The sequence below is a fragment of the Gorilla gorilla genome, chromosome 9 (assembly GCF_029281585.2).
Source record: "Gorilla gorilla gorilla isolate KB3781 chromosome 9, NHGRI_mGorGor1-v2.1_pri, whole genome shotgun sequence".
NCBI classification, from domain to species: Eukaryota; Metazoa; Chordata; class Mammalia; order Primates; family Hominidae; genus Gorilla; species Gorilla gorilla.
Window position 1 is genome coordinate 92,904,598 of NC_073233.2, and position 24,187 is coordinate 92,928,784.

The 24,187-nt window shown below is 36.0% G+C and overlaps 1 protein-coding gene and 1 pseudogene across 5 annotated transcripts in view; both read right to left on the reverse strand.

Moving 5' to 3' along the window:
* The window catches only part of DLG2 (discs large MAGUK scaffold protein 2), a 2,193,106-nt gene that overhangs the window by 1,568,084 nt on the left and 600,835 nt on the right, over positions 1-24,187 (reverse strand). The window lies entirely within an intron of this gene.
* Positions 10,710-13,574, reverse strand: LOC129525398 (heterogeneous nuclear ribonucleoproteins C1/C2-like; annotated as a pseudogene).

Consider the following 24,187-nt stretch of genomic DNA (forward strand, 5'->3'; position numbering starts at 1 on the left):
GTGCCGGATTTCAAAGGAATGCTTCCAGTTTTTGCCCATTCAGTATGATATTGGCTATGGGTCTGTCATACATAGCTATTATTTTGAGATACAATCCATCAATACCTAGTTCATTGAGAGTTTTTAGCATGAAGGACTGTTGAATTTTATCGAAGGCCTTTTCTGCATCTATTGAGATAATCATGTGGTTTTTGTCATTGGTTCTGTTTATGTGATGGATTACATTTATTGATTTGCTTATGTTGAACCAGCCTTGCATCCCAGGGATGAAGCCAACTTGATCTTGGTGGATAAGCTTTTTTATGTGCTGCTGGATTCAGTTTGCCCATAGTTTATTGAGGATTTTTGCATTGAAGTTCATCAGGGATATTGGCCTGAAATTTTCTTTTTTTGTTGTTGTGTCTCTGCCAGGTTTTGCTATCAGGATGATGCTGTCCTCATAAAATTAGTTAGAGAGGAGTCCTTCTTTTTCTATTGTTTGGAATAGTTTCAGAAGGAATATTACCAGCTCCTCTTTGTAACTCTGGTAGAATTCAGCTGTGAATCCATCTGGTCCTGGGTTTTTTTTGGTTGGCAGGCTATTAATTACTGCCTGAATTTCACAACTTGTTATTGGCCTATTCAGGGATACAACTTCTTCCTGGTTAATTTTGGGAAGGTATATGTGTCCAGCAATTTGTCCATTTCTTCTACATTTTCTAGTTTATTTGTGTAGAGGTGTTTATAGTATTCTCTGATGGTAGTTTGCATTTCTGTGAGATCAGTGGTGATGTCCCCATTGTCATTTTTTATTGTGTCATTTATCTCTTCTCTCTTTTCTTCTTTATTATTCTGGCTAGCGGCCTATTATGTTGATCTTTTTCAAAAAAAACAGCTCCTGGCTTCACTGATTTTTTTGAAGGGTTTTTCTTGTCTCTATCTCCTTCAGTTCTGCTCTGATCTTAGCATTTCTTGTCTTCTGCTAGCTTTTGAGTTTGTTTACTCTTGCTTCTGTAGTTCTTTTTAATTGTGATGTTAGGGTGTCGATTTTAGATCTTTCCTGCTTTCCTCTGTGGGCATTCAGTGCTACAAATTTCCCTGTAAATATATTTCTATTTTCATACAAGAAGTATAGAATCTTAGCAAATAATCTTTAAACCCTAGAATTTTAATTAAAAAGCCCACCTCCATAATATTTTAAGTTTCTTTCTACTTTTTGAGAACTTAATTTGATTTATTTTAAATAATTAAAGAATTTATAGTTCATAAATCATTTTAGGCAATCATATGATGATTTTATTCTTATGAAATTCCGCGAATTAGAAGTCATGGTTGCAAATATAGTTTTTAGGGCCAGACTTTCCTAAGTACAAATTCCTCATGTGCTATTTATACTTGAGTGACCTTGAGCTAAGTACATAACTTCTCAAAGAACCTTACCCATATGAAGATAATATTGGTACCTATGTCAGGCAATTGTGAAGATTACCAAGATAATCTATGTGAAATGACCTAGATAAAAGAGAAAAGTATGATATTCATTAATATCTTTTCTGTGTGTGACTTGATCAAAAGTTTTATGGATCAGAGTAAGAGATATGGCCGGGCACAGTGGCTCATGCCTGTAATCCCAGCACTTTGGGAAGCTAAGGTGGGTGGACCACGAGGTCAGGAGATCGAGACCATCCTGGCTAACACGGTGAAACCCCGTCTCTACTAGAAAAAAACACACAAAAAATTAGCCGGGCATGGTGGCAGGTGCCTGTAGTCCCAGCTACTCGGGAGGCTGAGGCAGGAGAATGGCTTGAATCTGGGAGGCAGAGATTGCAGTGAGCCGTGATTGGCAACTGCACTCCAGCCTGGATGACAGAGCAAGACTCCGTCTCAAAAAAAAAAAAAAAAAAAAGAAAAGAAAAAGAAAAAAAGAAAGAGTAAGAGATCTGCCACTCTCTGGTTTTCTGCTTGATTTTATGTAATACAAGCTCCTAGTTTTCTCACTGGCAATATAAGATTGTTAGACCACCCTCTTTTGTGACTTCATTGATCTTAATCTCCTAATTCCTCAATGAAAGGACATGTGATTGAAATTATGTCTACCCTACGTTAGCTGAAATCCTTAGGGTCAGCTGTGTTTCAAAATTCAGAAATATTTGGATTTTACAAAGGTTACACATTGTGTGTACCAAGTATTACAGAACAGTCCCCAGCAGGATCTGGGGCAGAACTCCATAATCAAATGTTTTAGTATTTGTACCATAAAATATATGAATAGTCACACTAAGTAGAGAACACGAAAACTATTATATAAATAGCATTACATTATTTTATGTTAGGTTTCTGCCACGAAATGAGTTTTGATATCAAGAGTATATCAAACTTTTCATTTTATGAAAGTTTTAAATTTTAGGGTTAAAGATAAGCATTTATGCACCTGTGTAAACTACTCCATGGATTGCTTCCACCACTAGAAGCATGCTGTAATAAAAATATGATATAATAAAACTCAAAATTCTGGATTCAGAAAATCTAATTCCATCCTTGATTCTTACTGTCTAGCTTTGTGAAATCAAGTAACTATATTTCTCTGAATCGTAGTTTCTGTATTTGTAAAATCAAAGTTTGAATAAGAAATTTTACAGGGTTCCTTGTAACATTAATAGTATATGTCTTTTAGGGAGAAGTGAAGGGGGACAAAGAATATAAATGTGTTTATTATCACTGAACTGTACATTTTAAAATGGTAAAGACAGTAAATTTTATATGTATATTTTAACTCAATTAAAAAGTGCATAAAAATTTTAAGTAGTCCATTTATCTTAAATGAATGAAACTATGGACACTATTAGTTTAACTATATATAACCTAACTAATTCATTCAATGCATAAATATTTATTAAGTCTTACTATATGCCAGCACTTTTCAAAGTCTTGTAGACACTGTGATGAGCAATTCTGCTCTCATTAAATTTATATTCCAGTGGAATGGAGACTAACAAAAAAACAGCAGATAAACAAATAAACAAGAACATTTCATATACTGATTGATGCTATAATGAAATTTAAAAAGAAAATAATTATAGAGAGTAACATGAGACAGATATTTAAAGTTCAGTGGTAGAAAATACTTCTCTGTGGAGCAGACATTTGAGTTTGAATCACAAGGATGAGGTTAGTTCTATGAAAATATAGGGGTAGAGCATTCCAGAAAGAAAAGATGACAAATACAAAAGCCCTAAGGCAGGAAATAGGCCTGTAGAACTGAAATATAGAAGTTAATAAGAGAGTTACAGGAGATGAAACTAGAGGAAAAGGTAAGGTCAAGATTGTGTTGGGTTTTGCAAGCCATAGTAAGAAAGGAATGATTGAAACCAACCTTTTGCCTTAAGAATGCTTGTATAAGACCTATTAATCTCCAGAGACCTATTATAACCAGCCCAAAGGAATAAAGCCTCTATTTGTCTCAAGGAAATGTTAAAATGAAAATAAAATTCAGTGATACCAAATAAAAGTTCCAGTGAAATATCAAATCAAGAGCTATAAGAAATAAAATAAATGGAATCATTTGATTGAGCTGCTAAAACAAATTGCTTCCAATGGTTTCTAGAACCTTTGTACAGAAACAAGCCATAAATAAGTTTATCAGCAACAGTTTTAGAATAATTATCTGACAGTACATCTTTAGGTATTGTAGGCCAAGTGCAAAATCAGACAAATAAGAGAAAAAGCCAGACGCTATATAAACTGGAAAGATATGAATTGTAAATATCAAAAGATACTCCTCAAATTCATTTAATGTAGAAACTTTTTTTCTGTTCTTAACAACACAGAACTATTAATTATTGAAACATTTTATTGTATATTACTAATACTTATTGGATGTATATCAATTCCAGTTATACAAATGCCAAGAAGCTTATTTTAAACGCAAAACCCATTTTTAAACAGTCAGAACTCCAAAGATGGTGGCTATTGCTTTCGATTTCTATAAATGCAGCAATTAGAGTTTACATAGTTTACAAGAGAAACTGACATATTAATACCTATTGCTTACCAGATTCTGTCTTCCTTAGGGCCACATAACAAGTCCCTAAACCAGCATATGTAAATGCATCTATGCTTTGCCATAGTTCCTGAAGACATCCTTTGTACAAAGGTAGGTTGCCCAAGAATCCCAGCAATTTTTAAAATAAATTCAACTCAAAGTAATCACACTATGAACCTAGCCATTGTTTTCAGGTGTGTAGGCAATAAGTACAAGCTGGGGTACCTATAGTCAAAAAAATTCAACCTTTGGGGGAACAGAGCCAAAACACATAGTACAAAGATCAATGCAATCTGAAATATATCTGAATACTTAGAAATGTGATTATCAGTAAAGTGAAATTTATACTCTGCTTTCTATACTATAATAGCAACTAGTAAAATCATCCTATGCCTTTGCTTGACACAAGATAATGTCTTTCCCTCTTTAAAGGAAACCGTTAAAACATTCTTTCCAGTCTGCATCCAATAAGATAAAGACACTCTGATGACACATTTTAAGTTCTAGTAATAAAAGGATGTGTCAGCATCCTTACCACCTAAAGACCATAAATAGCACAGTTTGTTCAGTCTCCTGAAAGATGTTCTCAGAGTTCAGACCCAATTCTATTAAGCACTAGTCCCAACCCAATTTATATATGATTAGAAGATACACATGTCCTTGGATTGTCCTCTCTATAAAACATTCTAGTAGGCTGGTAAAGATAGCTCTAAACTGTACCTTTTCTTCTAATATTATTTCTCTTTCTCTTCCACTGTCCAAAGGGACAGTGATTTAGGTTACATGTATGATGAATTCTCTGAAGATCTAACACTGACTCAAGTGGATGCTCCAGAATTCATCCTAGAACTTGACCTAGAGATCTGTTTTGCTTGGTATTTCACTTATGGGCTTCCTTAGAGTCCAAACTCTTACAAAATAATTTAAAGTCGCATTGAAAGAAAAAAAAGATGCTAATTGCTTTTGGTTTCCACCGCAAAACAAAAACCATCCACTCACCTTTTATTGACAAGTGACATATTGAGAATAAGATACATTTTCTCAAGCAGTTTGCCTTATAAAGAAATTTTAGAATTAGAAAACTTAGTTTTAGAATTATAAAAAGATTTTACTTACCCTCAGCAGGTGCACTGCTGGCATTTCAGACAAGAAAGAGATTCATTATATAAATCTGTCCCACCCATTTGAAGACTGTTTATTTTTCCTGGAAGTTTTTCACTAATTGCCAATATGCCTCAGTCATGTGACAAACAAAAAATTCCCACCAACACTTACAGACAAGCCTTGAGCATTGTAACACCCTTGAGCTGAGAACCACAAAAACTACTGCATTCTGCAATGAATAGACTTGGAAACAAAATGCTTTGCTAGAGGATAGAAAGACAGTAAATGCCAGAATTGTGACTATTTAGTGCTTTTTCCATAATAACACACCTGCCTCTGAGAAAAACATACAGTAAAAATGAGACCCATTTTCCTCATTTTCTCCATGGAAAGCTAGTTGATAACATCATCAAATATTTGGAGTGGGATGATGTAATCTATCTAAGTCATTGGCACTACATAGAAATATAATGCAAATAAGAAACAATCTTCCAAAACTGACAAAAATATTTGACTGCTTCTAGAAACCTATTTAACACTTAGTCAAGAGTGCATTGAAAAGAGTGAAAGAGTAAGTAAATATAGATAAGAATACTTTCTTTGACTTCGACTGACCGCATGACCTTAAATTACACTATTTATATACTCTCTCCAGGCCTCAGTTTCTCCATATGTTAAATAACACAGTTGAGTTAAATTATTCTTAATGATTTCCTCTATAAGAAATTTTTCACTTCATGGTTTTCAAACAGATTTCACTTAATGCAGTTCAAGTTTATTTTATATTATGCAAAGATAGGTAAGAGTATTCCAGTCTTTTATAAGACTCCTCCATCTATACAGTTTTATCCTACTATGGACAGGGAGTGGAGTTTTCTGGGTAATCAAATAAGCTGGCAAACAAAAGAATATATCATGTATTACCAACAGTATAATTTATTCCTTCAGCAAACATTTACTATTGAGTATGCTTTTTACTATTCTAGGTTCTAGAGGCACATATGAATTACTCGTTTTCCCTGATTTCAAGGAAACCATAGACTGGTCAACAAGTTAGGTATATAAACAGATCATTAAAATACAATGTGGGCCAGGTGCAGTGGCTCATGCCTGTAATCCCAGCACTTTGAGAGGCCGAGGCAGGCGGATCACCTGAGGCTGGGAGTTCGAGACCAGCCTGACCAACATGGAGAAACTCCATCTCTACTAAAAATACAAAATTAGCTCGGTGTGGTGGTGCATGCCTGTAGTACCAGCTACTCATGAGGCTGAGGCAGCAGAATCACTTAACCTGGGAGGTGGAGGTTGCAGTGAGCTGAGATCGCACCATTGCACTACAGCCTAGGCAACAAGAGCAAAACTCTGTCTCAAGAAAAAAAAAATACACTGTGATAGGCATTATAATTACAAATACAATTATTAGACTAAGCAATGAATTGTACTTACCATTACAGTGGTAATACAAATAATGAAAAAAATTATTAGCTGATTAAACAAATAGATAAATCATTGCTTTTGGGGTTATTTTTATGGATATAAAATATTAAAATACCATAGAAAGAAGGACATTCTGATTAATATAGGACTCCATTTACTAAAATATCAAATGAGTATTTTTTCCCGACTATTTTTGCTAAAGTGATTCTAAGAAAATGAATGGATTTTGGAGTATAAAAAACTTGATTTGAATTCCAGCACTGACACTTAGATGTTAGGTGGCTTTTAGACAAATTTCATCACCCCTTAGAGCCTGTGTCATCATTTGTAAAATTAAGAGAGTTGTTGTAAGCAATAAATAAGGTAATGCATATAAAGTGGCAAGTTCATAGAAGGTCTTTTATCAATATTAAATATCTTCTCATTTTCAGTGTGGAAAAATTTAATGTCATATACCTGCCTTCAGAGATAGTATTTTATATCAAATTGAATTTTCCAGAAATAGTCGCAATACTTTTTGTTCCACATGCTCTTGCTAACGTTTGTCATCCCTATCGAGATGCAGAGTCTATGAATCCTTCCCTTGAACCTTTTATAGCACTTGTAGTAGCCTTTGTGACTACTTGCCTCAATTAATAGAGTATGGCAGAAGTTATATTTTTTTCAAGATAGTCTCAAAAGGAGATGTAGCTTCTGTCTGACTCTCTCTTTCTTGAACCATGTATCTTTGGATCCTCAGATAACATTAAGACTTCTGGTTGCTCTGAAGTAGCCATGGTGGAAGAATTGCATGGAGAAACCACACAAAGATAGAGCAAAGATGCCCCAGCTAGAAAAATAAATAACGATTTTGTGATTTTGTGGAAATCAATGTTATCTCTGATTCTATGAAATGAACTAGATTTATGAATTGGGAGCAGCACAAAAACAACATAATGTCTACTACAAAAAAGTCAATATTTGAAAACTAGTTTTATTACAAATGAAGTAATTTTCAAAAGTTTAAAAAGGTTAAAATAGAAATTTAAAAAAAAACTATAGGTAAAAACGTCATTGTCAAATCCCCATGTTGTTCCTACTGAAATTAAGGGTAATTTCATATAATAATATTGTCATTGATGTTTTAATAATCCAAACTCTAACAGTTGAGAAAATAAATTGTGTATGTTTCTCTTTTGCACCTATGTTATTATCAGCCTCAGGTAGTAAGCTTTACTCAGGATAGCAATCTATCAAAAATGCATGCTGAATATTTACTAAATTACTATACTTTTTGACCTCAATCTCCTATCTTAATAGTTCTTCACTCCTTTTTCAACTCCTATCCTTTAACCTCACAGTGATATCCATCACTTTAATCTTTTCATTTTTTCCTCAGTTTACTGGTCCTTTATCATCTTGTTCTTTAGCCAGCTTGAAACTAATGACTGTTCATTTGAACTATTTTCTCACCAATACCTTTGATTTCTCTTAGTGCGATTCTTCAGGTGCAACTCTTCAGCAAAATCCAAATCCCAGATAAATACTGCATCTGGTCTCTCTCAACTCACACCTAGGAAATGAAGCTCTGTGGGAAAGGAACTCACACACACAATAAGAGCAATTTCTATGTAGTCAGTTTCCACACTCAGCTACGCACTGTCCTTTAATCAACTTCCCCTCTCATTTCCCTCAAAAAACTTCTCAATCATCCCCATCTGCCTCCAAGTCCTTAGTTGCCTTTAGCTCCTCATTTTGACAGGTTAGATAGCCCTCAGTCTCCTAATAAAATTGAGGTTATTAGGTGTGTTCTCCCTGCACAGGTACACCACAGCCAGACCCAGAAAGCTAACCCACAGCCACAGCCATCCTCACCCTAGGCCTTTTCCTACTCTCTTCTGTTCTGCTCTCCCATCTATAGCAGAGGTTGGCAAACCTGTCAGTCAAATCTGGCTTGCTACATGTTGTTATAAATAAATTCTTATCGAAAACAGCCATGCCCATTTGTTTATGTATTTTCTGCGGCTGCTTCAATGCTACAAGGGCAGAGTTGGGTAGTTGCTACAGATATCTTATGGTCCTCAAAAGCTAAAATATTTACTATCTAGCCCTTTACTGGAAAAGTGTCCTGATCTCTGATTTATATCATTGACATCTTCCTCTTTCCTAAATCTTTTCCTTCAGCCTGTAAATATGGTCAACTATGTTCTAGTCTAAAAATGTTAGTTTAGGGTGTTTTGGTTTTTTGTTTTGTTTTGCTCAAACTCTCTCCAGTTGTATACCAATTTCTGTCTCGCTCTCTTCATAAAACTTGTCCAGGGAGTATGTCATATTCTCTTTCTCCACTTTTTTTTTCATTCCTTTCTTCCTGTAACCTGATTTTTGCCCCTACTACTTTGTTGAAATTTGCTCCTATTAAAATTAATGATGACCTTCTCTCTGTCAAAGTTAAATTTTAAATGCCTAATCCTAAACTAATTGACTCATCTTTAGGCACACTCCCCTTAAAACTCTGTAATCCAATATTCTTAGCAAAGAGCACATAGCAGGATCATTTCTAGAGGCTTCCACCTTTATGCTATCACTAAGCGGAATTACTCTTAATTATTACAAGTTGTTGCTTCAGAGATAAGGGATTAATTTTACTATTCCAGTCTGAGAAAAGTAATCAAGTCACCACAATATTGTGGTAAATGGGAGAAGAAAAGCTACTGGAGATATCAGTCAATACACACCTCCACCCTCACCATATAGGATGCAAACAAACACTTGCCCTTGAAGAACACATTTGCCCCAATTACCCTTCCTTCTCTCTCTTCTAGGGTCATCACCATCATCTGTTCACTAGCGAAAACTGACCAAAAGATGTCCAAGACACATTGGAGTGCAAGGCTTTCTCAGTTATCTCTTAAAGTGAAGAATAATAACCACATAAGGAACACAGGGCCTTCATTTCTCTTGGAAAATTGATATCCCTATGGACTAATGATATAAGTGTGTCTGGAAAATATGTGAGATACCCTTTTAGAGATGCAGATGTTTAATCACAATTTTAACTTCTTATAATGATGCTTGGCACAGGATAAGCAAATAGAAATTAAATGTAGAAACCAACAACACATGTTCACTTATTTAATATGGAACTCCCATATTCCTGAATATAAACCACCATATTAATGAGCAAAAGTATAACAAAATTGAAAGAACATAATCAGCTTTCTTTTAGGGTAGGAAGACAGCTATTTAGGATTCTTCCTCACTTATCAATTAAAAGAACCATGAAACTAACAAGGAGACACAAATATGCAAAATCACTGATAATCGCAGTCAACACTTTATATGTACCTGGAAGGGGGAAAAAACCTTTTTAGTTCTATTGTGGTAGGGATAAATTAACTGTCTCTGTCTGACATATGTTTTGAATTTTAAAACTAAATAAAACCAGTTAGAAAGCTAATGGAAAGACACATATGTCAACTTCTACTCTGTATCCCTATCAAAGATTCGTGGGATCTTTGCCTCTAAGTAAAGCAGCATAGCAGCCACGGATCTCACATGGGAAAGTTCTTTCAGATTAGAACAGAGATATCCCTTTCTCATACCTCTACCTCACACTCTCTCATCCCACAAAATCTTAACTCCGGGAGGGACTTTAACATGAATATTCATGCTCTGATGGCCCAAGTAAGTATGATTAATATGTAAAGATTGTAACATACAATTAATAAGGTAGATGTAATAAACATGAATGAAAAATTTTATTCCATAGAAAACATGCCTTCTTTTTTTTTTGTCCAAATTCCTGGCTTAATAAGGACTTGTTTATTTTGAGGAAAAAAGGTCCGAAACATCAGGCTGTTCAAAAAATAACCCACAGTATCAACTTTAGAAAACAAATCTTAAGACTATAACACTTTTTCTAGAGGATGCATTTGACATGCCAACTCTCATTCACAAAAATACATTGTTACATTTGTGTTGAACTGCCCCACACAGCATACTAATGTAGGGGTGTAACACACATACTTGTATCTCAAAGCTGCTTTGAGGAGCTACTCAACTAAATGAGATTGCCTTTGCACTTAGGGAAGCAACTACTGAACTTATGTATGAATAAAAAGAACTGTACTCCCTGCATAACAAGAGATTACTTTGGAGACAGTTGATGAAAACCATACATCCTTTTTATTGTTAAGTCATAAAGAGGTATCAAAATTAAAAGCAAAAATTACAGGGTAAGACTTAACAAAACTACTAGGAGTGTCAAAGGAAGTGAAAATGGGAGTAGGTGCAGACCAATATGAATTAATGAACATGGGAAGGACAAGGATAGGGGAACACTGAGCATGTGCTGAAGATACTAGGGGAGAGGATATGGTGAAAAATTTCAACTTAGACAAGTGCCTAGGTAAAGAAATAATGGGATAAGATTTCTCTTTTATTATTATTTTATTATTTATTTATTTTTCATTATACTTTAAGTTCTGGGGTACTTGTGCACAATGTGCAGGTTTGTTACATATGTATATATGTACCATGTTGGTGTGCTGCACCCATTAACTCGTCATTTACATTAGGTATTTCTCCTAATGCTATACCTCCCCTCTCCACCCACCCCACGACAGGCCCCAGTGTGTGATGTTCCCCAGCCTGTGTCCAAGTGTTGTCATTGCTCAATTCCCACCTATGAGTGAGAACATGCAGTGTTTGGTTTTCTGTCTTTGTGACAGTTTGCTGAGAATGATGGTTTCCAGCTTCATCCATGTCCCTACAAAGGACATGAACTCATCTTTTTTATGGCTGCATAGTATTCCATGGTGTATATGTGCCACATTGTCTTAATCCAGTCTCTCATTGATGGACATTTGGGTTGGTTCCAGGTCTTTGCAATCGTGAATAGTGCCGCAATAAGCATACGTGTGCATGTGTCTTTATAGCAGCATGATTTATAATCCTTTGGCTATATACCCAGTAATGGGATGGCTGGGTCAAATGGTATTTCTACTTCTAGATCCTTGAGGAATCGCCACGCTGTCTTCCACAATGGTTGAACTAGTTTACAGCCCCACCAACAGTGTAAAAGTGTTCCTATTTCTCCACATCCTCTCTAGCACCTGTTGTTTCCTGACTTTTTAATGATTGCCATTCTAACTGGTGTGAGATGGTATCTCATTGTGGTTTTGATTTGCATTTCTCTGATGGCCAGTAATGATGAGCATTTTTTCATGTGTTGTTGGCTGCATAAATGTCTTCTTTTGAGAAGTGTCTGTTCATGTCCTTTGCCCACTTTTTGATGGGGTTGATTTTTTCTTGTAAATTTGTTTAAGTTCTTTGTAGATTCTCGGTATTAGCCCTTTGTCAGATGGGTAGATTGTAAAAATTTTCTCCCATTTTGTAGGTTGCCTGTTCACTCTAATGGTGGTTTCTTTTGCTCTACAGCTCTTTAGTTTAATTAGATCCCATTTGTCTATTTTGGCTTTTGCTGCCATTGCTTTTGGTGTTTTAGACATGAAGTCCTTGCCCATGCCTATGTCCTGAATGGTATTGCCTAGCTTTTCTTCTAGGATTTTTATGGTTTTAGGTCTAACATTTAAGTCTTTAATCCATCTTGAATTTTTATACTGATCTTTGACAAACCTGACAAAAACAAGAAATGGGGAAAGGATTCCCTATTTAATAAATGGTGCTGGGAAAACTGGCTAGCCATATGTGGAAAGCTGAAACTGGATAATGGGATAAGATTTCTAAACACTGCTATGTGCTTCAAAGTCATCCTCTCCTTCCTCAGCGTCTTTTTCATCATCCTTGATCAGCTCCAGCTGGCCATCCCCCAATCTTCATTGTCATCATCCAGTAGGTCCCCCTCCTCAGCAGAGTCATCTGCATCCCCCTCCTTAGCAGGGTCATCTGCACCCCCGTCAGACTCCAACTTCACATTAGTCTCATCTTTCTTCACGGAGCTGCTGCTCTGCTCCTCTTCTGACTTATTATTCATATCTACTGCTTGTTTGTTCTGTTCCTTTTCAATTTCTTCCAGGTTTCCCAGGAGAGAATCCACTTTTTGTTTTATCTTGGTCAACTCCTTCTTAATTGCCTGAAGAGTCATCTGCTTTCAACTTTCCAGACTTAGAAGATCCCCGCTGTCCATTCTTAGAATTGAAGCCACATTTTTCCCTTCGTGAGGTGTTTCCTGATACACACTGACGTTTCGAGGGCACTACAGCCCGAGCAATAGGAGGAGGAGGAGGAGGTACACGTGCTGGGTAACTGTATATCCTATCATAATAACCCCACTGAAAGTCAAAGTCTAAGTCGAAAGAAGAGCCGTACATCTCTGCTGCAGATCGTTTCACACCTGCTTTTCCTCGGTTCACTTTTGGCACTGGAGCCAGGTTAATATCTAAAACGTGATCAGCAATCATTCTGCCATCCTCTCCTGCTACAGCAGCCCGGGCATTTCTCTCATTAACATACTGAAAGAAGGCAAAGCCGTTATGAACAGAGGCGTCCACAATTTTGCCATACTTCGAAAAGATTGCCTCCACATCAGATTTCTTGACAACAAGAGTGTTGAGATTCCCAGTGAACACACGGGAGTTCATGGAGCGAGGATCTGTCTTATTGGTAACGTTGCTAGCCATTGTGTTTGATGATAAAGTTTCTCAGACAGCTGAAAACTGAAGATCAAAAAAAATCTCATAGGAGTGAGGAGGGAGAAGAGATTCCATTCTGAGTCTCCTACTCCTGGGTTCTACATGGAGAACCTGACTGCTGCTCGAAGTGGGTAATGCAGCCACAACTGCTCAGTCTTTTTCTCTTTACAAAAAGAAAATATGTCTTCTTTTCACACGTCATGGAACTATACAAAATTTTATCATTTATTATGTCACAAAAAATTAGTGTATATTAAAATGCAAAACTCATAAAGGCAAAATTCTCTGAACACAGTAATTTAAAGCTAGAAACTAAAACTAGCTTAAAACTAATGTTTTGGAACAAAACTAAATACATCCTAGCCTTTCAAAAAATTGCATAAAAAGGAAATAAAATTAACCACTTAGTCATAAAATAGGAATGTAATATATTTATGGGACACTTTCAAACATATTTAGAGACTAATTAACAGACTTAAGGCACTATGGTTATTTCTAAAAGAATAAAAATAAGGTGAGTCTATATATCAAGATATTAGAAAAAATGCAATCAGAATAAAAATAAAACAGAAAGAATGAAACACTAAAAAGAAAATTAGAAAATTACTTACAGCACAAAAATCTGGTAAGAAATAGAACACTTGTTTCTTAAAATAGAAAATGAAATCGATAAACTTCCCACAGATCTAATGAAGACAAAAATAATATATACTTTGCAACTAAGGAAAATAATATAACCACAAATACAAAGAAAGTATTTTAAAATGGTAAGGGAATTATATATATGTTACTCTGGATTACCTATAAACATAAACTAGGAACTATAAAACATAAGGAGGATACTATGTCACAAAAGCAAAGAACAGGGTTTGGATGCAAGCTATACTGTGTACTAGTTATAGATAAGTTACTCAACTGCTTTGAGCCACGTTTTGTCTGTAAAATAAGAATTTAAAATATCTTTAATAACAGTGTTTTCAGAAGTATTGCTTATGTCATTGTCATCTTTGTTGTAATTCTTTCTTCCTCCTCATTATTAATATTCACTACCTTTGAGGAAAACTTGATATGTACCCGAACAAGTTGAAACTTAAAAGTTATTTTTCCAATCAATACTTTAATCCATCCATAAGAACCAGGTGCAATGCATACCATTTACCTTATTACTTATTTTTTCCCCAAATGCAAGTATTAGCAACATTCACTGCATCTGAGAATATAAAACCTTAATGACATATCCTCCAAGGGAAAAAAATCTTACCCAACTTAGAAGACCTGAAAGGATTGATTGCACTTAATAACGAATGTAGTGCTCTTAGAGTTATATAACTGTCATTAAACAAATACATAGGCATCAAATTTAAAGAAAACCAAGAAGCAGAGCTAAACAACATCGATACTAAAAAAATGAAAAGTTAGGAGTTTTTTTCTCTCACTTATCAGTAAACCTGAAGGCTTAATATAAGCCTATAAGATTCTAAAAACAAGAAGGATGCTTTATTTGTATTAGTCCCTAAAAATCTTAGAATGAGGTAAAAATAAAAAATAAAAAACAGTAACACTGGAGCTCTCAGATTTATGTATGTCCTTAGGCTTTTTCTTACAGTTTCAATGTGGATTACTATTGTCAGAGTAAAGTGAAATGGGAAAGTAAAATGTAAAATTCGATTTGTAACCCCTAACATTTTCTTATTTTAGACCTAAATAACAGTTATTACCAACTTAAAATTTGTGTAACAGAATCTATCCAGGGAAAGAAAAACAAGTCATTTTGGTGCACAATTGCAAAATGCCAAAAAATTAATAACTTTGTCTACTTATCTCCTTGTATTAAGATTTTGACCCATTTTGAATTCATTAATATAAATATTTAGAGCACAAGATAATAGAGATTAAATAAATACACAAACAAAATATAGTTTTCTACTCTCAAGAAACACACAGAAGATTTCAGCAGAAAAGAAAAAATCAATTATAAAACTGTGTAATAGAAGTATATTGTACCTATATATCTATATACTATATCTCGATAACTATTCTATATAGGATATCAGAGAATATTCTATATAAGATATCATAGAATAGAGATATATTTAAAAATACTAGTAACTTATTGAGCATCAAAATATAGATAGCTAAGTGCTTCATTTATATTATTTCATATCCTCATTAAATTCTTGCATGTTAAGAATTATTATGCCCATTTTACAAACATAAAATTGAAGTTTATGGAGTTTAGATTGGTAAACAAATAAAGCCAAAATTAAGGTACATTTTTTGTAACTTCGCCACTCATACCCTTTTGGCCACCCCACTGTTTTCATTAAATTAAGATAATCCAAGAATCTGTCAAATCCTGAGGTGACAAAATATGTATATATACACTGTTCTAAGATTCTGGATCTTACCATGTCTTCGTTTCTTCATCTAAAAGTGGATTATAATTAAACTGTCCCCATTAATTTCAGGGGGTTGATGGGAAGATCAAATACAATATATGAGACAGTTATTGAAAAGTAGACACACAAAGTTAAGGCATTTGTAAAATGAGATGCAGGATTACAGTAATGAAGCTCTTCCTCAGCATTAGAAACTAGGCCAAGCAACCCAAGAACCAGGAGCTAGTTACAGGATGGGAAATGTATCTGGCGCACATTTTACTTGTTTAAAATATTTAAACATGACAACCTTTGTTAAACAACCTCAAGGTAAAGGGCACCAAAACTGTGTTTTTGTATCTAATTACTGCTAGAGTAACAATTAAAACACAGACCAAGTAGAAAACTGTGTGACTTTTTTCCTCAGAATTCAGTCAGCAAAGACTAGAAATTTGCATAAATGCAGGCCCCCAAAGCAACTTTTTGCCTCTGCAGCACACTCCTGAAGCCCAAAAGAAACGAATAATTGTCTCGACTCTTCATTGCATGTTGTCTATATAGCCACCATCGTACTTTAAATGTGCAGAAAAAATAGTGCCAGTTGTTAGCAGAGAAAATCATCTAAGACATTTGTAAGTACCCTGTTGTCTGTTCCTACCATAACCCTCTCCATAATGGCTTAAGTTTCATGAACGTACTCCCCTTGGAATTCTGTCCTTTCTGCAAATACTTTTTTTCCAAGTTTTGTTTTAGGCTTTCCTAACATATTTTCAGGTCTCTCAGGTAACATAAATTCAGGTTTCTCAAAATGTCTGCAGAGGGACTAAAGTTATTCCTTCCAAGGGGGAAGTGCATTCTGTCAAAAGAAATCATACATCAGGAAGTAGATAAATAAGGAAAGTTAGAAAGTAAAATATTCCACTGATTGGCAAAATAATCCTCATTCAGCTCTATTAATTTATTATTTTAAAAATCACCACCATATTTACGTATGCGCAATATTACATGCAATTCTGTCTCAGGAAGATTAGGTCCATGCTTAGTTGTGAATGAATGACCACGGAGAAGCATTTTTAAATTAAACGTATTCTATAATTGTAGATAAATTTTCCATTGTATCTCGCAAGAACACAGATACATACACTCATCATACCATGATAGCACTGCATTTATGTATATTTGAGTACATAGGGAATGCTAGCAAATTTATTTAACACAGAGGACAATAAACAAATTTCTTCATATTGATGCTTCAATTCAGAATGCGCAATACTGTTGACATCTGGCCTCAGGCTCTGACCAGAACTGTTACCATAAAGAAGTGTTGTTGGAGTCTGACTTTCCTCGATGAAATGTTACACACTATAGCCAAGTGCAGCTTCATATATTAATAGATGCTAATGGTTGTAATTTAGACCAAACCACTTTGATACAATTTGGGAAATTTAGTTCTTCTAAACAAATGATACAACTTTATTGAAAGACACAAAAGATGTCAACATATATCATGTTCTTATATAGGATTACTTAATATAATTAAAATGCCTGTCATCCCAATTTAATATATAAAGTTAATGAAATTTTAATTAGAATTGCAAAAAATGTTGGAGAAAATCATTCTAAAATTCACTAGAAGAATAACAGTCTGGTAATTGCAGAGATATTCTGTAAAAGTTGGCTAATAAGAAGGTTTTATCTATTCAAATATTAAATCTTACTTAAACACTGTCTTAATTAAACTAGTATGGTAAAAGGGTATATCAGTGGAACAAAGATTAAAAATAGATTCGAATATGTATTAGAACTCAGTATATGATAAACATAACATTCTACTTTAGAGTGCAAAAGATAATCAATAAATGTTTTAGATACATGTGATTATCTATTTGTTAGTACATAAAGTTAGAGACCCTCTTGACATTATATTCAAAATAAATTTCAAGTAGCTTAGTGGTCTAAATGTACGTAAAACAATAAAGATTTTCAAAAAAAATTTGAAGTTATTTTTATAAACTTGATGGTGCAGAAGATCTTCTGAAACATAATTTAAAAATCAGAAGCCAAAAAGAAATAAAATTTACATATTTGAACATAAGAAAGTTAAAATTTTCAAACAAAAGGCAGCAGAAAACAAGCCAAAATACAAACAATATAAACTGGAAGAAAATATTTATCAAAGTTATAGTAGCCAAAAGGTTCTTAAATATGAAGAGTCCTGCAAACTAAAAAGTAAAGAACATATTAGAAAATGGTAATTTAAAAAAGCAAAGAACATGAAAAGAAATTTGGTAGTAAAGAAATTGCAAATCCCAACCTCAGTTATAAGGAAGATACGTAAATTAAAATATGAAGACTTTTTCATACAACAGCAATATTAAAAGCATGTTAATACTATCTAGTGTTCTGAGAAATGTGTAGAAATAACAACTTTCACAGAATTCTGTTGGGAATATATATTGTTAAAGCTTTATTGAACGGCAATCTACGAAATATTTTAATATTTAAAATAAGCATATTCTTTTGGCCGGGTGCGGTAGCTCACACCTATAATCCCAGCATTTTAGGAGGCCGAGGCGGGAGGATCACAAGGTCAGGAGATCGAGACCATCCTGGCTAACACGGTGAAACTCCATCTCTACTAAAAATACAAAAAATTAGCCGGGCATGGTGGCAGGCACCTGTAGTCCCAACTACTCAGGAGGCTGAGGCAGAAGAATGGCGTGAACTGGGGAGGCAGAGCTTACAGTGAGTTGAGATCATGCCACTGCACTCCAGCCTGGGTGAGAGAGCAAGACTCCGTCTCAAAAAAATAAAAATAAATAAATAAATAAAATAAGCATATTCTTTCATCTTACAATTTCACTCTTACAAATTTGTTTTACTGAAATATTTGCCTATGAGTACAGAGCTGTAAGTCTAACGATGTCCAATACAATACCGTTTCTAATAACAAAGGATTATAAATAATACAAATACTTATTAATAGATAAATGGTTGAGCAAATTACAGTTTGTCCATATTATAAAATAATAGGTGTCAGTCGCTAAAAGAAAGCAGAACTACTGAGTTAGACAGAAGTTTATTATATATTTAAAAGAAGTGAAAAGTTGTAAAGCAGCATATACAGTGTGGTCTCTTTTTTTTTTTTTTTTTTGCTGAAAGTGCATTTAGCAAAGAACTAAGATATAAAACTGTTAAATACACTTATGATATACACATACATCAGAAAGAATTTGGCAATAAGTTAACACTAGCAATGTCTGGAGGTTGGGTTATTCGATTTTTTTTGTTTCCCTTTTCTTTACTCTATCCAGAGGCAGGGGCTATAATTGTCACGGGACCCTTGGGATGTTGATTTGCCAGCCAGAAACCTCTGTGGCAGGCAGCGCCTTCTGCCTGAGTATTGCTCGCGCCCACAAGGCTCGTTCCACCCACCTGGCCTGGCAGGCTGCGCTTGGCTCACGCTACTGGCCTGGATCTCACACCTGCCAAGGGGGAGCCAGGCACGGAGTGGCAAAGAGTGTATGAGCGAATGAGCATGGGGTCCGGCCACTGTGCACAGCCACGCATGCTAGCTGCTGTGGCAAGGCAGACAGCTCCAGGCACCAGCACAAGTGCCAGCTTCATGCAAGGCTGTGGCTGGACCAAATGTACCACACACGGCTTCAGCTATAGGCACCTGCATCTGGATAAGGGGAACACAGTGGCACTGGGAAGCTTGGAGACACCAGGAACCAAAGAGCCCCAAAGAGGGTGTCACAGCCCTGGCTTGGGGAGCCCCTAGGTCTGGGATCCCTGAAGGGCTGCAGCTCTTCTCTCCTTCTCATCACCCATAACGTGGTAAGCGGGGGAGGGGGGTGTTTCAGCCCTGTTTGTGTTACAGCTCTTTCAGTCCCACCATTTGGCAGGTCCTAAGTTCTTGTCCACATCCAGGTAGAATGAGGTACGTGGATAATTTGAGGGTGACCAAGGCGGAGAGGAGACAGAACAGCTTCATCAAGAGGCAGAAGAGCCGAAGTGGGTAGCTCCTTTCTGCAGGCAGGTTGTCCTGAGAAGTATCCAGCTGTCAATGAAGAGGGATCTGCAGTGGGTGGCTCCTTTCTGCAGGCAGTTTGTCCTGACAAGACAACGGCAACCGAATTGGGTAGTTGTTTCCCATAGCTCGTCTCCAAGGTCTCTGTGAGTCTGGCTGAGTCTGGGGTTTTCATGGGCTTCAGATGGGAGAAAGTGTGTGCGGATTGGTCCATGGGCAGCCAAGAGTGGCTCGGGAAAAAGCACCGTAAGTTCTCACTGTAAGCCACGGACTCTACGCAGAATTGACAGCCTGGCCCCCATGCTTCAGGCCGTTCTTGGCTTGAAGGTGAGGCTTCACCGGGAACCTACCCCTTTCTGCCCAGGAGCCTGTCTGCTTCCTGCCGCCATTGATCATGTCGTCCACAGAGCCTGCAGGCCCACATCGAGCCGCCTCAGTGCCCCCTCAGCCTCCCTCCCATGCTCACGGGCACCCGAAGTCCAGAGGAGGGGCTGAGGGGGCAGAGGGCTGGCCTGTCAGCCCTGCCGTAAGTGCATGCACATCCAGCTGGGTCGCGACAGTGCCCAGGCTCAGCCTCAACTTTGCTCTAAAATCAGAGTAGACACCGGGAACAGGGAGAGGCCAGACAGTGGGGGCAGGCACTTCTGAGCCTGTGGGGGCCAGGGCTGGAGAGGGACACTTCCCAGCCCCTGAAAGCACAGGGAAACCCAGGTCACTGCTGGGTGGCTGCACAGTTGCACCCAGGAGGGGGAGGCCCCCACCCCTCCAACTCTGAAAAGGGCTGGGCTCCTGCCTGTTCCTGGCTCCAACTGGCTCTGTGGAGTGCGCAGCCCCAGCTGTGCCTACCCCGCTGCAGTTGACGTCTTCTCAGTGGCCGCTCCACACAGGCTGCAGCTGCCCTCATAATGTAATATGAAAGTATCAATATTTATCCTTTTAACTTACTAAGGGGAAGCAAATAGATTAGTATTTGCTAAAAGCTTTCAAAATTCTTGGGGTGGGGATGGTATATGAAAGCACAAAGCAGTTAGTTGCAATAAGTTCTGATTTATTAGAGAAATAAACATTTACTAGGAAAAGAACCTTAGAATAACTGGAATTCATCAAGTTACCACTCTTTTTTTTTTTTGAAAAGACCAAACAATTTTGGAATAACTCCACATAGATGAAACAACGTAAACTGCCATGGCTAAAGCCAGAACTCTTGTAATGTCTGTTAAAGTGACAGGTAATTTGAAAGCTGAATGAACCAGTGCCCATTCACTGATGTAGGTGACAATACAGGACTCTCCATGTGTCCACATGTCTTCACAGGTGATTAGGAGGTACAACATGGAGAAGAGTGTTCCAACCCCTAAGGTATTATCTGGGTGCTAAGATAACAGTTGTCTATTAAAATCATTAGGGAAATTTTTAAACAAAATAAAGTTGCCTAAATATATAATTGAGAAGTCTCAGTGCTAGCAAATATCAGAAAAGAGAGTAAAGCTATCAGTATTAGGCCCCTCCAATGTGTGGGGAACAGTGCAGGTGACATAGACTGTTAAATCAAGTTTAGCCTAAAGCTGCCTCCTTACCTATCTTAAATTCAGCCCAAAGGTTTTTCTGTACATTATGAACTATAACAAGTGGAGCTGTAAACAGACCATAGCCTACACTTCTGCCAATCACTGAGTTTTGGCCAATTAAATGTAGCCAACTCTGAACTGAAAGTCTCCTTTACTCCTTCAAGTGATTCTCCTGCCTCAGCCTCCCATGTAGGTGGGCTTACAGGCCTGTGCCCCTATGACTGGCTTGTGTGTGTGTGTGTGTGTGTGTGTGTGTGTGTGTGTGTGTGTGTGTGTGTGTGTGTGTGTGTGTGTGTATTTTTAGTAGAGATGTGGTTTCACCATGTTAACCAGGCTGGTCTTGAATTCCTGACCTCAAATAAGGCAAAGAGCGAGCTGTAACCAATCCAGTTGTTTCTGTACCTCACTTCCGTTTTATATATGTCACTTTTCTTCTTCTGTCCATAAATCTTCTTCCACCAATTGACTGCACTGGAGTCTACCCTAGCTGGGAAGGCTGCCCACTTCGCAAATACTTCATTGCTCAATTAAACTCCTTTAAATTTAATTCAGCTAAAGTTTTACTTTTGTCAATATTTATCTTTTCAGTTGATCCTTTTTAAAGATGCACTCACGGGTGACTCAGAGAGGTTAAAAGGTTTTGTTTTGTGGGTTTTGGTTGTTGCTTGACATAGGTTCGCTAAGTCAGTAAATGGAGTATATTGAATTTCCACTGACTATTGACTCTTTTATCCAGCGGACTCACTAATTTCTTAGAGTATTACTTTGCTCTTCTTGGAATTGCTTTTTCTATAGTGTCACCTACATATAATGCTAAATTTTCTACTGTTTTATTAAAAAGTTATACTGCTTATGCTATTATGTCTTGCATTAGTTAGAATCTTCAAAACAGTAAGAGTACAAGCAGTGATCAAATTATGTTTTCTGATTTTGTTATTCATGCTTTAAAAGTTGTACTGTTATTGTTTACTGTTGCATTCAAGTAAATAGCCTTTATCATAGGAAGAAAGTTCCCTTTACTCCTATTTTACAATAAATTAAAAAAACTGGAAATCGCTGCCAACTTTCATCAGATGTTTTACCTTTATAATCCATATGTAATCATGAAATTTTTGGTATTATTTATACTTTAAAATGTGCTTGGTGACTTTATTTTCTCTTACATTAATCTCACCTCATATTGATACTTAATTTCCCTCTAGTGTCTTTTGATTCATTTTATTGTTCCTTTTTTATTTTCTTCAGTTTAAGACAATTTTATTTTCGATTTTTATTTTTGATAATAAAAGCATTACATCTGCAATTTCCTCTGAATGTACTTTTAGCTGTACCCATAAGTTTCTTTTTTAAAATCTTTTAAATTTTATTTTATTTTAGATTCAGGAAGTACATGTGCAGGTTTGTTACATGAGTATATCGCATAAGTTTCTAGATGAAATGTTCTATTTTATATTGATTTCAGAGTAATCTATGATTTCAGCTTTTGTTTTTTTATATAGGTTCTATTTTAAAAAGAAGTGTCATTTCATTTTCAATGGCTAAGCCTTTTTGTTTCTTTGGGGCTCTTCATTACTTTGTTTTGTTTTGCTTCTGTGAGTTTTTCCTTTGACCTTGAAATCAAATTAACCAGATAGTAATAGTCCGTTCTCTTCTTTCAATTAGTTTGCTATTTCCTGATATGTTATTCACCTACACTTTTGTTTAAAAGTAATCTGTCATTGGTTTTAGGTATATTTATTTCTAAGCAGTGTACAGCTGAAATTTATTTTTAGACTAATTTCAGAGCCTATCTTTTCATGATACTCATCCCACTCATATTAATTTTGACAACATATATGATGGTTTTATTTTTCTCATACTATACTTACTTTTATATGTTTGGTTTGGTCCTTTCTTTTTTCTGCTTCTTTGCTTTTGTTATATTCTTCTTAAATATTACTTTCCTTCTTCATAATAGTGTAGGAATCCCACCACATATCTCAATCAACTGTAGACCATCTTTCCTTTTTTTAATAATCATATTTAAATCAGTGGTCTTCAAAAATTAAATAAGACCACACTCCTCTATCAACTGTTTACTATTATTTCACTCCCTTTACAATCCAATGTTTGTTTCACTAAAATAATGTAGAATTGGAGTCTCTGCGTTAACTTCCGAGAGCTACTTGAAGCAAACCTTGTAGTCATAAATATTTATTTATTTATTTTGAGATGGAGACTTGCTTTGTCACCTAAGTGGAGTGCAGTAGCAGTATCTTGGCTCACTGAAGCCTCAGCCTCCTGGATTCAAGCAATTCTCCTGCCTTAGCCTCCTGAGAGGCTGGGGCTACAGGTGTGTACCCTGTCAACTGGCTTTTTTTTTTTTTTTTTTTTGTATTTTCAGTAGAGGTGGTGTTTCACTATGTTGGCCATGGCTGGTCTTGAACACCTGACCTAAAGTGATCTGCCCACCCCAGTCTCCCAAAGCGCTGGGATTATAGGCATGAACCACCATGCCTGACCACCATACATATTTCAAAAAATAAAGTGCAATTTCTGTAATTTCCCTCAAGTTTATCAACGTTGAAGTAGAGCTTTTCATACCATATTTATTCATTATTGTCCCAACAATAATCCAGGTGATTGTACAGAAGAATCTTTCAATTTCATTTTAAAGTTTTCAATCCATCAGTTGTTTTCTTTCAAACATTGATTGCCTTCCATGTTTTATGAAGTTGAATATTTACCCTTGCCTATCCAGAGAGAAGCATTATAAACAATTTTTACAAATGAGTGTCCTATCCTCCAAATTATAAGTTCTAAAAAATGAAAATTCATTTGAAATATCCTGTTTGAGAATGAATATATGGCAAATAACAATGTAATTTTAAAGCAATCTTTAATGAGTCTCTATTTGATGGTCAGGTAATATATTAATCAGTGTAGCAGGATCTTTCTATTTTTTCCTCTTTGTAATTTGATAAGTGAAAGGTGGTCTGCTCTGAAGTTCAAATATATTTTTACAAAGGCACAAA